This window comes from Lissotriton vulgaris, chromosome 6 (genome assembly GCF_964263255.1).
Source record: "Lissotriton vulgaris chromosome 6, aLisVul1.2, whole genome shotgun sequence".
In the NCBI taxonomy this organism is placed as follows: Eukaryota; Metazoa; Chordata; class Amphibia; order Caudata; family Salamandridae; genus Lissotriton; species Lissotriton vulgaris.
In genome coordinates, this window is record NC_141694.1 from 963,256,668 (window position 1) to 963,268,951 (window position 12,284).

At 41.4% G+C, this 12,284-nt stretch overlaps 1 protein-coding gene across 1 annotated transcript in view; it reads left to right on the forward strand.

Annotated features, from left to right (window-relative positions):
* Window positions 1-12,284, forward strand: part of RSPO3 (R-spondin 3) — a 530,784-nt gene that overhangs the window by 391,379 nt on the left and 127,121 nt on the right. The window lies entirely within an intron of this gene.

A 12,284-nucleotide genomic window follows, 5' to 3' on the forward strand; every position in this document is an offset into this window, starting at 1 on the left:
TGTAAAAGTACTTTATTTTTAAAAATATATATATAAATATATATATATATATATATATATATATATATATATATATATATATATATATATATATATATATATCACCTCCACACCTGCTTCTCACTACAAACCAGGTCTGACACATGCTCTGGATACCAGCAAGTTTCTTTATTCCGCCATTGCACACATTATTCACTCTTCGTGAGTCCACAAAGTTCAGCCTCCGGCAGACGCGTTTCGGCGTGTGCCTCATCAGTGCCGGGTTCTCGCTGAAAACTGCCAAGATGGGAAATGCTCCGAAGCTGCTGATTTTAAGCTGCTAACCGAGTCTTCTCATTGGTGGGCAATCACTCTCACTGAAAGCGGACAGGAAATGTTCCTCAGATCGTTAATGCCGCTGCTCCCACCAAGAGACCTCGGGTGAAGTGCATCGAGTCCCGCAACATGGAACCAACAGGCAATACGAGACAGGTACAGTGACTTATCTTCGCACATGGTAGTGCTTGCAGTGTCGGCTCCTTCTAGCATTGCGGGAAAACGTTGGCGGCTTCCATCATTGCTGGCAAGTCCATTAAGCAGACGTACTGTCTGCTCCCTCTCCCCAATACCTTTAAGACACTTCGGGTTGGGGGGGCGCCGCATTGTGCCTTCTAAGCACATCGTCCATTGCCACAGTTTGTCGGTTAATGCGGAGCTCCAGACCGAGGGGCGTGTCAGTACGCGGAGCCGACCTCCGCTTTAATATCACCTCCACACCTGCTTCTCACTACAAACCAGGTCTGACACATGCTCTGGATACCAGCAAGTTTCTTTATTCCGCCATTGCACACATTATTCACTCTTCGTGAGTCCACAAAGTTCAGCCTCCGGCAGACGCGTTTCGGCATGTGCCTCATCAGTGCCGGGTTCTCGCTGAAAACTGCCAAGATGGGAAATGCTCCGAAGCTGCTGATTTTAAGCTGCTAACCGAGTCTTCTCATTGGTGGGCAATCACTCTCACTGAAAGCGGACAGGAAATGTTCCTCAGATCGTATATATATATATACACACATATATATATATTTTTAAATAAAATGAAGCATTATTTCTTTAAAATGACATTATATTTAGAACTATATCAATAATACACACACACACACACACACACACACACATATATATATATATATATATATATATATATATATATATATATATATATATAAACACCCTAAAAACTAATTCCACCCTAGTCCCTTCAAATACCCCAGCACCCTTAAACACTAACCCATCCTGACCCTAAAAATACCCCTGTACCCCAAAACCCAAAACAACCCCTGAACCCTAAAAATACCCCTGTAACCCAAAACCAAAACATACCCCTGAACCTTAAAAATACCCCTGTACCCCAAAACCCCAAACAACCCCTAAACCCTAAAAATACCCCTGTACCCCAAAACCCCAAACAACCCCTGAACCCTAAAAATACCCCTGTACCCCAAAACCCAAAACAACCCCTGAACCCTAAAAATACCCCTGTACCCCAAAACACAAAACAACCCCTGAACCCTAAAAATACCCCTGTACCCCAAAACCCAAAACAACCCCTGAACCCCAAAAATACTCCTATACCCCAAAACCCAAAACAACCCCTGAACCCTAAAAATACCCCTGTACCCCAAAACCCAAACCTACCCCTGAACCCTAAAAATACCCCTGTACCCCCAAAACCCAAAACAACCCCTGAACTCTAAAAATTCCCCTGTACCCCAAAGCCCAAACCTACCCCTGAACCCTAAAAATACCCCTGTACCCCAAAACCCAAAACAACCCCTGAACCCTAAAAATACCCCTGTACCCCAAAACCCAAACATACCCCTGAACTCTAAAAATACCCCTGTACCCCAAAACCCAAAACAACCCCTGAAAACCCAAAACAACCCCTGAACCCTAAAAATACCCCTGAACCCCAAAACCCAAAACAACCCCTGAACCCTAAAAATACCCCTGTACCCCAAAACCCAAAACAACCCCATAACCCTAAAAATACCCCTGTACCCCAAAACCCAAAACAACGCTTGAACCCTAAAAATACCCCTGTACCCCATAACCCAAACCCAGCCCTAAACCCTAAAAATACCCCTGTACCCCAAAACCCAAAACAACCCCTGAACCCTAAAAATACCCCTGTACCCCAAAACGCAACCCTACCCCTGAACCCTAAAATACACCTGTACCCCTTAACCCTTAAATACCCCTGCACCCCATAACCCAAACCCACCCTTAAAATACCCCTGAACCCCAAAAAAACCCATATACTTACCTTACAACTTACCTTAAAACATATACTTTTACCAATCATGCTTTTACAATGATTTTCGTCGTAAAAGCATGCGAGATAAAAGCATATAATATATAAAGGCATGCGTTATAAAAAAATGCGGAGTAAAGGTACCTGCGTTATAATGGTATGAGGAGTGAAAGTATGCGGAGTAAAAAATGCGGAGTGACGGTATTTTACCCTTGAACCAGCTCAAGAAAGATAATGAAACCGCAAAATCAATGGAAGCATTTCAGTTTTGAGAAGGCATGCAAAGGGGACCGGTACCACCATTCAGCCCCACAGTTGGAGGCAGCTTCCAGTGGGGAACATCCCACCAAACATTCCAGGGAAGCAATCAATCATCTACAACTCAGCTGAGTTGGGAGTACCAGCAGAAAGGACAACAGGTTTTTCAAAGAGGAACACAGGGCATAGGACAGCCACATCGAGGAGGCTCAACTCCCACCAACAGTCCACAACCTACCACAAACAACATCAGTGAAAGACAAACAGAAACATCTCAAACTCCTACACACAACACCAGTGACCGGCAGAATAAAAAACTTCCTTCATGAGTGGAAGAAGATAAAATCGGGTAAATGTATTCTAAACGTAATACAATATGGATATTGCATAGAATTATTCAAGAAACCTACAACAAGGGGACCAAAGAAGAAGGTCCATTCAAAAGAAGAAATATCTCACCTGTTCAAGGAGGTATAGGAATTGCAGGAGAAAAAGCAATTCAGACAGTGCCAAAAGCAGAAATCAACAAGGGAAATTACTCAACATATTTCCTAATTCCGAAGGTAGATGGATCTCCACAACCAATTATAGACCTCAGAATTATAAACAAGGTTATAATGACTCAAATATTAAAAATTACAACATTGCAGAAGGTCAAACTACAATTGCAAAAAGGGGATTACATGGCAACTATAGACTTAAAAACACCTACTTGCACAGCCCAATGAATACAAAGGACAAAAGATATCTCACTTTTGTGGTAGACAAAACTCACTACCAGTTCACAGTACTAGTATTTGGGATAAAACCAGTACCAACCGTGTTTACATAAGGTCTCACAGAAGAAGCAACACACCTATTATGACAAACCATTCATATCTATCATTACCAAGACGACTGGCTAGTAACAGCAACCTCCCACAACAAGTGCAGAGAACATATTCAACAAGTAATGAGAACTTTGTGATTCTCAATAAACATAGAGAAGTCATCATCAACACCAGAGCAACAAAAAATGTTTCTTTGAGCAAGGATAAACTCAATCCAAGGCAAGGTGTATCCCAGCGACAAGAAAATACTGATGGAAACTACCCTATACCAGATGGGGCAAGCTCTGACAGTGATAACAGTGTGGAAACCCTTAGGGATGATTTTGTCATGCACACCTCTGATCCCATTTGAAAGACTGCACATGAAGCCAATCCAGGAATAGCTTCAAAACCAATGCCACAAGCAACAGGGAGTTGGGAAGATCTAGTGGTTGTCATGCCGAAAGTACAAGAGGAGATGGCATTGTGAAACAGATCACATATAATACATGGGAGGAACTTTACACAACCAACTCTAACAGGGACAACTACAACAGATCCCTCACATGTGGGCTGGGGAGCTCACAACATGGGTTTACTCAAGGTGCGCTTAGACTGGAAAAAACAAGATGCAGTACAACACAGCAATATCCTGGAGCTAAAAACAGTGTTCTTAGGATTAAAAGCCTTTGAGAGAGTTGTTAGGAAAATCAATATTGATCCAACAGACAACATCAATATTGATCCAAACAGACAACACAACCAGTATGTTTTACATCAACAAGCAAGGAGGAAAATAATCCCTTGCAGTATCAAAATTAGCCCAAGAACTGTGGACTGGGGCCTTACAGAGGAAGATGGAACTAACAGCAGTTCATCTCCCAGGAATGGACAATGCATAAGCAGACAGGCTGAGCAGACAGGCATAATGCTCACATGAATGAAACTGAATCAGATAGTACTCAACAAGATCTTTGGGAAGTGTAACTCCCAACAATAAATCTGTTTGCAACATCTATGAATGACAAATGCTAAAGCTTTGCCCCAAGACAGTAATACCACCAATCCCTGGGGAATGCACTGTCTACAAACTGGTCAGGGACACTTGCTCATGCTTTTTCCCTGATACCACTGATAATCAGAATCAACAGCAAAGGCAGACAGAGCAAAATGACAATTATATACTAATTTCCCCACAGTGGGCAAGGCAAACGTAGTTCTCTGAACTGATAGAAATGGCACAGGGAAACATGCAAAGAATGCAAATACAATAGATCTACAAGACCTACTAGCAGTGGAAGAAGGAAGGGTACTTCACCCAGAATCAGAGTCTTTGAGCCTGGCAGCCCGGCTCCTGCAGACCTAGGATTCGGACATTTGAAGCTGCCAGGAAACAAAACATGCTTGTGTCAGACCGCATTATGATTAGCATGACATCCCGTCGAGGGATGCTGATTCTATTCTGGGACTAAATATTTTGACAGTTAGCATGAACCATACTATGACCAGTGTGCCTTGAAAAAGCCTTGACTAACACATGTTGGCTGTTTGTGTTCTTACTTGCATTCTCAGGAAAGAATAAATAAAAAAGAAAAGATTGGAATAACCGAATAATTCTTTTGTGTACATTTTAAGGACGTGTAGGGGTAGACTTATGGTCTCCCGCGTCCAGTGTGGTCGACTAGTTTCAGCCAGGCCTTCTATTTAAACTGGCTTTCATCAGGACCTTTTATGTGTGGGTGTATTTACAGGGATATATATGATTCAGTACCCTGAATGTGTGGCACACGTTAAGGTGCTCTATGTGTGAGAGGTGTTTCCTCTCAGTTCGTACCTGTAAGGAAAAGGACCAAAAGTCTACCACTACACATCCTCAGCCTTTGTTTTTTTTTCTGCCAGGCGCCCACCAATAAACTTACTGCTTTGTGACCGCAAGGACAGCATTTCAAAGCTCACGCAGCACATCAGCACAGGACACTCATGTTCCAAAACCCCGCTCCGCAGTAGCCTGGCGTCGCAGCACACCTGAGGCGCACTCGGTGCCTCAGTGGGGCCCGATGATGAAGCATGCCACCCACTAGGCTGGTGGGTGAGGGCCTTCCTAACACATTAGTATATTTTTCGCTACCAGGACATATGAAACTTAAAAGTACATGTCCAACATTTAGTTACAATGCACCCTGCCCTATGGGTTATCTATGGCCTACCTTAGGGGTGACTACAAGCTACAATGGCATGCCTGAGGGCATGTTTAAGAGACTACTACTTAAGTGGGTGGCAATAATAAGTGTTGCAGGCTCACTAGTAGCCTTTAATTTACCATCCCTGGGCTTATGGTATACGACATTACTAAGGACTTATACGTAAATTACATATGCCAATCTGGTGTAAGCCAATATTTCCATGTTTTAGGGATTTAGAACAAGCATTTTAGCAGTCGTAGAGTGCACAGAGTTCTAAGACCAAAATGCCAATTCAGAAAAATATAAGTGGTGAAGGCAAAAAGCTTGGGGGAAGTCTCTAAAGCTGATAGGTCTAATAGTCCCCTTAGCATGAGTCTCAGTCATGCGGCAAGACGTTTGGTATTAATCTCTTAAAAAACATCAAAATTCAAAAAAGTTCAAAACCTGGAGCAAATAAAACTTGTATGCAAGCTCACACACAATGATATGTAATGTTGTCAGCTTCTATGTAAAACACTTAATAAAATGCTTCTATCATTTGGGCAGTCTGTTTTTCTTTGGAAACTGGAGTTATCTTTACGCTTTGTTCTAGGATTTATCAATGACCAAAAGTCATAGTAGCATAGTGTCCTTGTGTTTATCAGTGGAAATAGCACTAGTCAGTGTATTGGTTAGTGTTGGTTAGTTTATTTGTGGTTGTGTGTGCCCTAGGGCTTTAGCTTGTAGTCTATACAGTGAGGTTGAATGGTTGCCTATTGCCCTCCTTCAACTACTAGTTGTGTTGAACAGCGTTGTTATTAGTTATGCAGCAAGAGAAATATATAGCTATGAGTTGCGGTGCATGTGTGGGTGCATTATGCTTTTCTTGCCATCTTCTGGTGGTTCTGTGAGGTAAGGTTGTTAATGCTCAAAATAGAGTCAAGTTTAGGATTACCTTGGGACTTCAATGAAATAAGCCATTCATACATACATCACTTTTCAAGGTACAACTCTTTTTTGGGAATTAAAAAAAAACATGATAGGCAATAGATAGAAGGTATAAAAGTGGGAATTCAATCTTTAGCCAAAAAACTCCTATTTTATAAAAGGAAGAGATTACTTTTATAACTTATCTGTTGCACTCCAAAACTGTGTATAAAAAGCAGGACAATACTGCAAGCAGTAAAGCTTACCAATGAGGTCTGAAATTTTTTACAAGAGCTAGAGTTTGCTACTGGTTTCAATTAAAACAACTAAAGACGTGGTAGGATTTAACTATAGCCATTTTGGTTCGTGCACTGCAAAACTTGATTTGAGTAACTTGAAATGATAATCAGGTCCTGATGAAGGTACGATAGTATTTTCAAATACAATTCGAAGTCATTGGACAAGCCTTTGAAACCTTGAACTCTAAACAGTTATCAGGTTAGCCCACAATCATGGCAGTCTTTAAATGGTTGTTATTGCAGTAAATATAAATTTAAAAGCTCTTGAGGAAAATAAAATATGTATTAGTTTTCATGAAATATCTATCTAGCTATCTACTTTGTTTGTGTGTGTGTGTTTATATATATGTACATCATGTGATCAAGGTCATGTATAGTGACTGAAACGCGTAATGGCGAGTTGATGCGAGCTAAATAAAAGATTTATGCGCATATTCCGATGGAGTCCATGCCCTTTTATCCAAGCAAAGTGGATGTGATGTTTATTGGGAATCATCGTTTTATATATATATATATATATATTTGTATATATATATATATATATATATATATATATATATATATATATATATATATATATATATATATATATATATATATATATATATATATATATATATATATCCAAAAATACTGGCTCTGCACCTCCAACACTGGCGAACAGAAAAACCACGGCGAGTCCCATAAATTCAGGCAAGATGTTTATTTAATTGGTTACAGCACAACGGTCTGACGCGTTTCGGGCGGATGCCCTTGCTCACAGATAGTTTAAGCCGGTGGGTGCCATTGTTTTTAAATGCAATAGCGAACACCATTTAATAATTGATATAGAAAACATACTACTCACAATGTCTGGAATTTTAGAGTTCCGAACAGAAGGGTAAAAGACATATAGAATCTTGAACTGAATAAATTCAGTATTGTCATTATATGTCAATTTTCATTTAAGACATGTAGAAATAATTATATCTGCTTAAATGCAAGATAAACATTGTAATAGTCTAATAGATATTTGTGCAAAATTGCAAATGTAAACATATACTGAGTAAACATTGTATTTCGACAGATGTAAACATACTGACTGTGCAAATATATGCAGTTTTGATAATAATTTATCGATTTGGTATAAAATCAATAAATATTAGCTAAATTTTATCAAAATTAAATAACATGCATATTATTAAAATTTGAACAGTTCATAAAAAATTAAAACTTTTTCATGTAAACATCAACGTTGTGCAAAATACGCAAAGGATAATTTATATACACATAATAGACTATAATAATAGATATACATGTCAGAATGGTATAAATAAATGAAGATAATTGGGACATCTATGATGATGGCAACCCTTCTTACTATGGTAGACAGCTGTATAGAGGTGTATGTTAATAATTCTGTGTGATTTATACCAAAAAGAAAAACCCCAGGTGCATTTTCATGGTGCAATAAAACTATAAAACAGTTTTTGCACCTAAATGGAAAAAATGTACAGTTAAAAAAAGAATGGCTAGGAAACAGTGTTGTATTGTACGAGTATGGAAGGTAAAAATATTCGAACTAATATTCATAGGACACAAACTAGGATCAAGATCTGATACAGTTCGAGTGTACGGACAGTTGAACATTTTATAAAAAATGATAAAGGTCTTCCGTTGTATTAAGGCCATTTAGGACCTTGCTGTCTAATTCAAGGATCATCTTGGATTCCAATTGCCTAAACATTTTGTCTCTATCGCCTCCCCTACATGGCTTTGGGACAGCAGCTAATACAAAGTAAGTAAGACAGTCAAGATTGTTATTATGGACCATCTTAAAGTGCCTTGCGACAGGATAGGCGCTATCATTGTTTACGATAGCTCGGAGGTGCTGCAAAATTCTGACATGCACCTGAAGCCTGGTGCTACCAACGTACCTCAGGCCGCAGGTGCATGTCAGAACGTAAACAGCATACTCCGTTTTGCAATTGAAAATGCCCTTAATAGGTGACAAAGTTGGACTAAACAGAGTGGCATACTTGGTAGTGTTGATGCCAAACTTGCATGCTCTACAACTGGAACATTTGGTAAACCCCAGCTGGGGTTTTAACCAGGATTCAGGTTTCAACAGTTCAGGGAAAGAGTTAGATACATGCTGGCACATAGACGGACCCTTACGATAGGTAAAATTGGGTCCACTTGTTAGTTGAGGTGCTAGAACACCATCGGTCATTAGTATCGGCCAACTTTTAGTCAAGATGGCTCTGATGCGCCGTTCTTGACAATTGTATGTAGTCATAAATCTTAGATTTGAATTGTCTTCACTATTGATGTTCTCTGGACAGGGAGCTGCTAAAGGATTTCACAGGGATTCCCTTGATCTTTCCTTTGATTTATCAGCCGCAATTTTAAGCACCCTGTCACTATATCCCCTGTCTTTGAATCTTCTGAGAGCTTGAGTCGTGCAAACTGTCAATTCTTCCTCAGTACTACAGATCCTTTTGATCCGGAACAACTCCCCGTAGGGGATATTGTCAATGACATGGCGAGGATGTGCACTACTGGCATGGAGAACTGAGTTCCCCGCCGTCTTTTTTCTAAACAGGGTGGTAGCAATTTTGTCATTTTTCACAAAAACTTTAACATCTAGTAATTCTATACTATGTCTGCTCATTGTGTATGTGAATTTCAAATTTTCTTGATTGATGTTAAGTTGTTCAATGAAATTAATGGCACTGGTTTCATCCCCCTCCAAATCATAAAAACATCATCAATGAACCGTATCCATTGCACTATGTGTTGTGAATAAGTGTTCTGATGTTTTCCCATGAGGACCTGCTTCTCCCACCAGCCTACGTGCAAGCACGCGTAGCTGGGAGAGAAACAGGCCCCCATAGCCACACCCCTTAGATGTAGATAAATATCTTTACCAAAGATAAAGAAATTGTTGCTTAGACTCTATGTAATAAGCTCTATAATCATCTTACTGTGATTGTAACAGTTAAGGGGTCTAGGGCCAGATGTAGGTAAATCCCATTTACCGATTTTGAAATACCAACATCTGGATGTTTTACCGATACCTTGAAATTCGGTATTTACCGATTCGGTAAATACCGAATCGGTATTTGCTATTGAATCCTATGGGCCTTGAAGCCCATAGGATTCAATTCAAATACCGATTCGGTATTTACCGAATCGGTAAATACCGAATTTGTCAAGGGTGCAGGGGGTGTCACTTTGACACCCTCTAGCACCCCCAAAACGGGCATGTGTGCAATGTGGCACACAGACATGCCCTAAGGGCACGTCTGTCTGTCACATGGCACATGTGTACATGCACAGATGTGCATGTACACAGGAATCGGTATTTTACCATGGATTTGTATTCCATGGTAAAATACCGATTCTGAAAGGCATGTGCCAATGGAAAATTGGCTACCCACATTGCATTTTCGGTAATTTTACCGAATCGGTAAATATTACCGAATCGGTAAATTTAACGATTCGGTAATAATAACGATTCGGTAAAATTACCGAATATGTGCCCCTACATTTCCATAGCCCTTTACCGATCGGAAACGGCCGAAAATCGGAATTTTTCGGCCGATTCCGATCGGTAAAGGGCTACCTACATCTGGCCCCTAGTCCCTAGAAAATATTCCACTGCCAGTAATCCCTTCTGATGTTCGATGCTAGTATAAAGGGACTCTATATCAAGGGCAATGAGTAAAGAGTCAGATGTCCAAGGAGTGTTTTTTATCTTGCACAGACAATCTCCTGTGTCCTTCACATAGGTGGGTAGATCCTTGACCAAATTTTGCAAAAAGTAATCCACGTAGATGGCAATGTGTTCTGCCATAGTGTCAATTGCCGAAAAAATCGGTCTTCCCGGAAGAGGTAAAGTTTCCTTGTGGATCTTAGGGATTAAATACAATCTGGGCATCATTGGATGTTCTACATCTAGGAACTTGAACTCCTAAGTCGAGATCAAACCTTCTCTTTTATACTTGTAGAGCATTTTTTGAAGAATATCTCTCGCTTTTGCATATTCTTTAATATTGGTCTTTTGGTAGCATGCAGTGTCTGAAAGTTGTCTGGTCGCCTCAGTGATGTAGTCTTTTTGCAGCCAGATTACGATGTTGCCACCTTTATCTGAATTACACACAATGTTTTTGTGGTCAGATTTTAATTTGTTCACAAGTGCCCAATAAAGTTTTTCCCTAGTGTCTTTCTGTTTTTTTCGATGTTTGATTTGGAGATGTAGTTTTTTTACATCTGCTGTCACCACCTCGTGAAATGAATCAATGGCGTCACGGGGCATCGTGGGTATGAAATTGGAGGTAGGTTTGAATGGACTGCTACCTGCTCCTGTTTGATTAATTTGGGCGTCTCTGAGCTCTTGTTGAGTCGATAAATTGGAATCATCCGAGATGTCAATGGTTTCTCCCATTTGAGGTAACGTAAGTAGTGCTCGAGTGTCGTGAGCTAACAGCGAGGTTGGATTCAATTCAACATTGGGAGGCTCCCTTTCATTTTGCCCCTCCTTAATATTGAAAAACTTTCGCAGTTTGAGTTTGCGAATATATTGAAAAACGTATATTCTGGCCTTTGAATAGTTAAAGTCACTTATTGGGCAAAAACTCAGACCCAGGCTTAACAGTTGTTTTTCAGCCTCTGTGAGCGTTGAAGAAGAGAGATTTATAATTGTCTTATCATTTAGTTTCTGTTCCGCCAGTGTTGTTTCTTTTTTTTGTTTGAGTTTGCGTTTCTTACGGCGTTCCCTCCTTCGTTGGTTGAGTTTTGCCCTTTTTGTGGCTGCTGCTGTGGCCAGGCCCGGACTGGTGATTCTGCCCACCGGGCAATCCCCCGGTCGGCTGGAGGGTGGTGGCGGCCGGTTTTCTAAACGGGGGCCAGTTTTGTGGCTGGGGGCCGATTTTCAGTCCGCTCGTCAGTCACACTCACAGCCTGTGACGGTCAGACTGGAAAATCGGCCCCCGCATCGAGAGTCTGAGTCTCACAGTCTTCCAAAATAATTTGCGGCCCCCGAATACTGGAGTAGCACCGCAAGCTTGATTGACCCAGCCAGCACTGCAGCAATGCAAATTGCGCAAGCGCAACCTAACCCCACGGTTCCACCAAACGGAGGAGGAGGAGGAGGTGCCTATGCGCAGCGCGCAGAATGCCCCCCCTGTCTCCTCCTCTGCCGCGTCTGCGCAGGGTGCGGCTGCTGGTGTAATTTTTTCCCGCATGCGCATTACATATGATCTAACTGACGACGACGAATGAAGCAGAGAGGTGCGCACTTTAAGCGGCAGCAGCGGCCATAAATACATTTTCATAGGCTGAGGCAGAAGGCAGTGGCTAGTAGCGCCCCTAGCTAAGCCCGACGACCCCCCTGTGTAGTGTCTGCCAGACTGCCACTGTCTGCCACGTGAGTGCCGCCCCGCCACCAACAGCAGTCACAGGCCTGTGAGTGAGGTGAGTCCGGCGAGACGGCAAGCGTGACCAGGCCTGAGGCCTGGCTGGCCCTGGGCCTGGTCTGGACGAGTGCTGTGCTTAA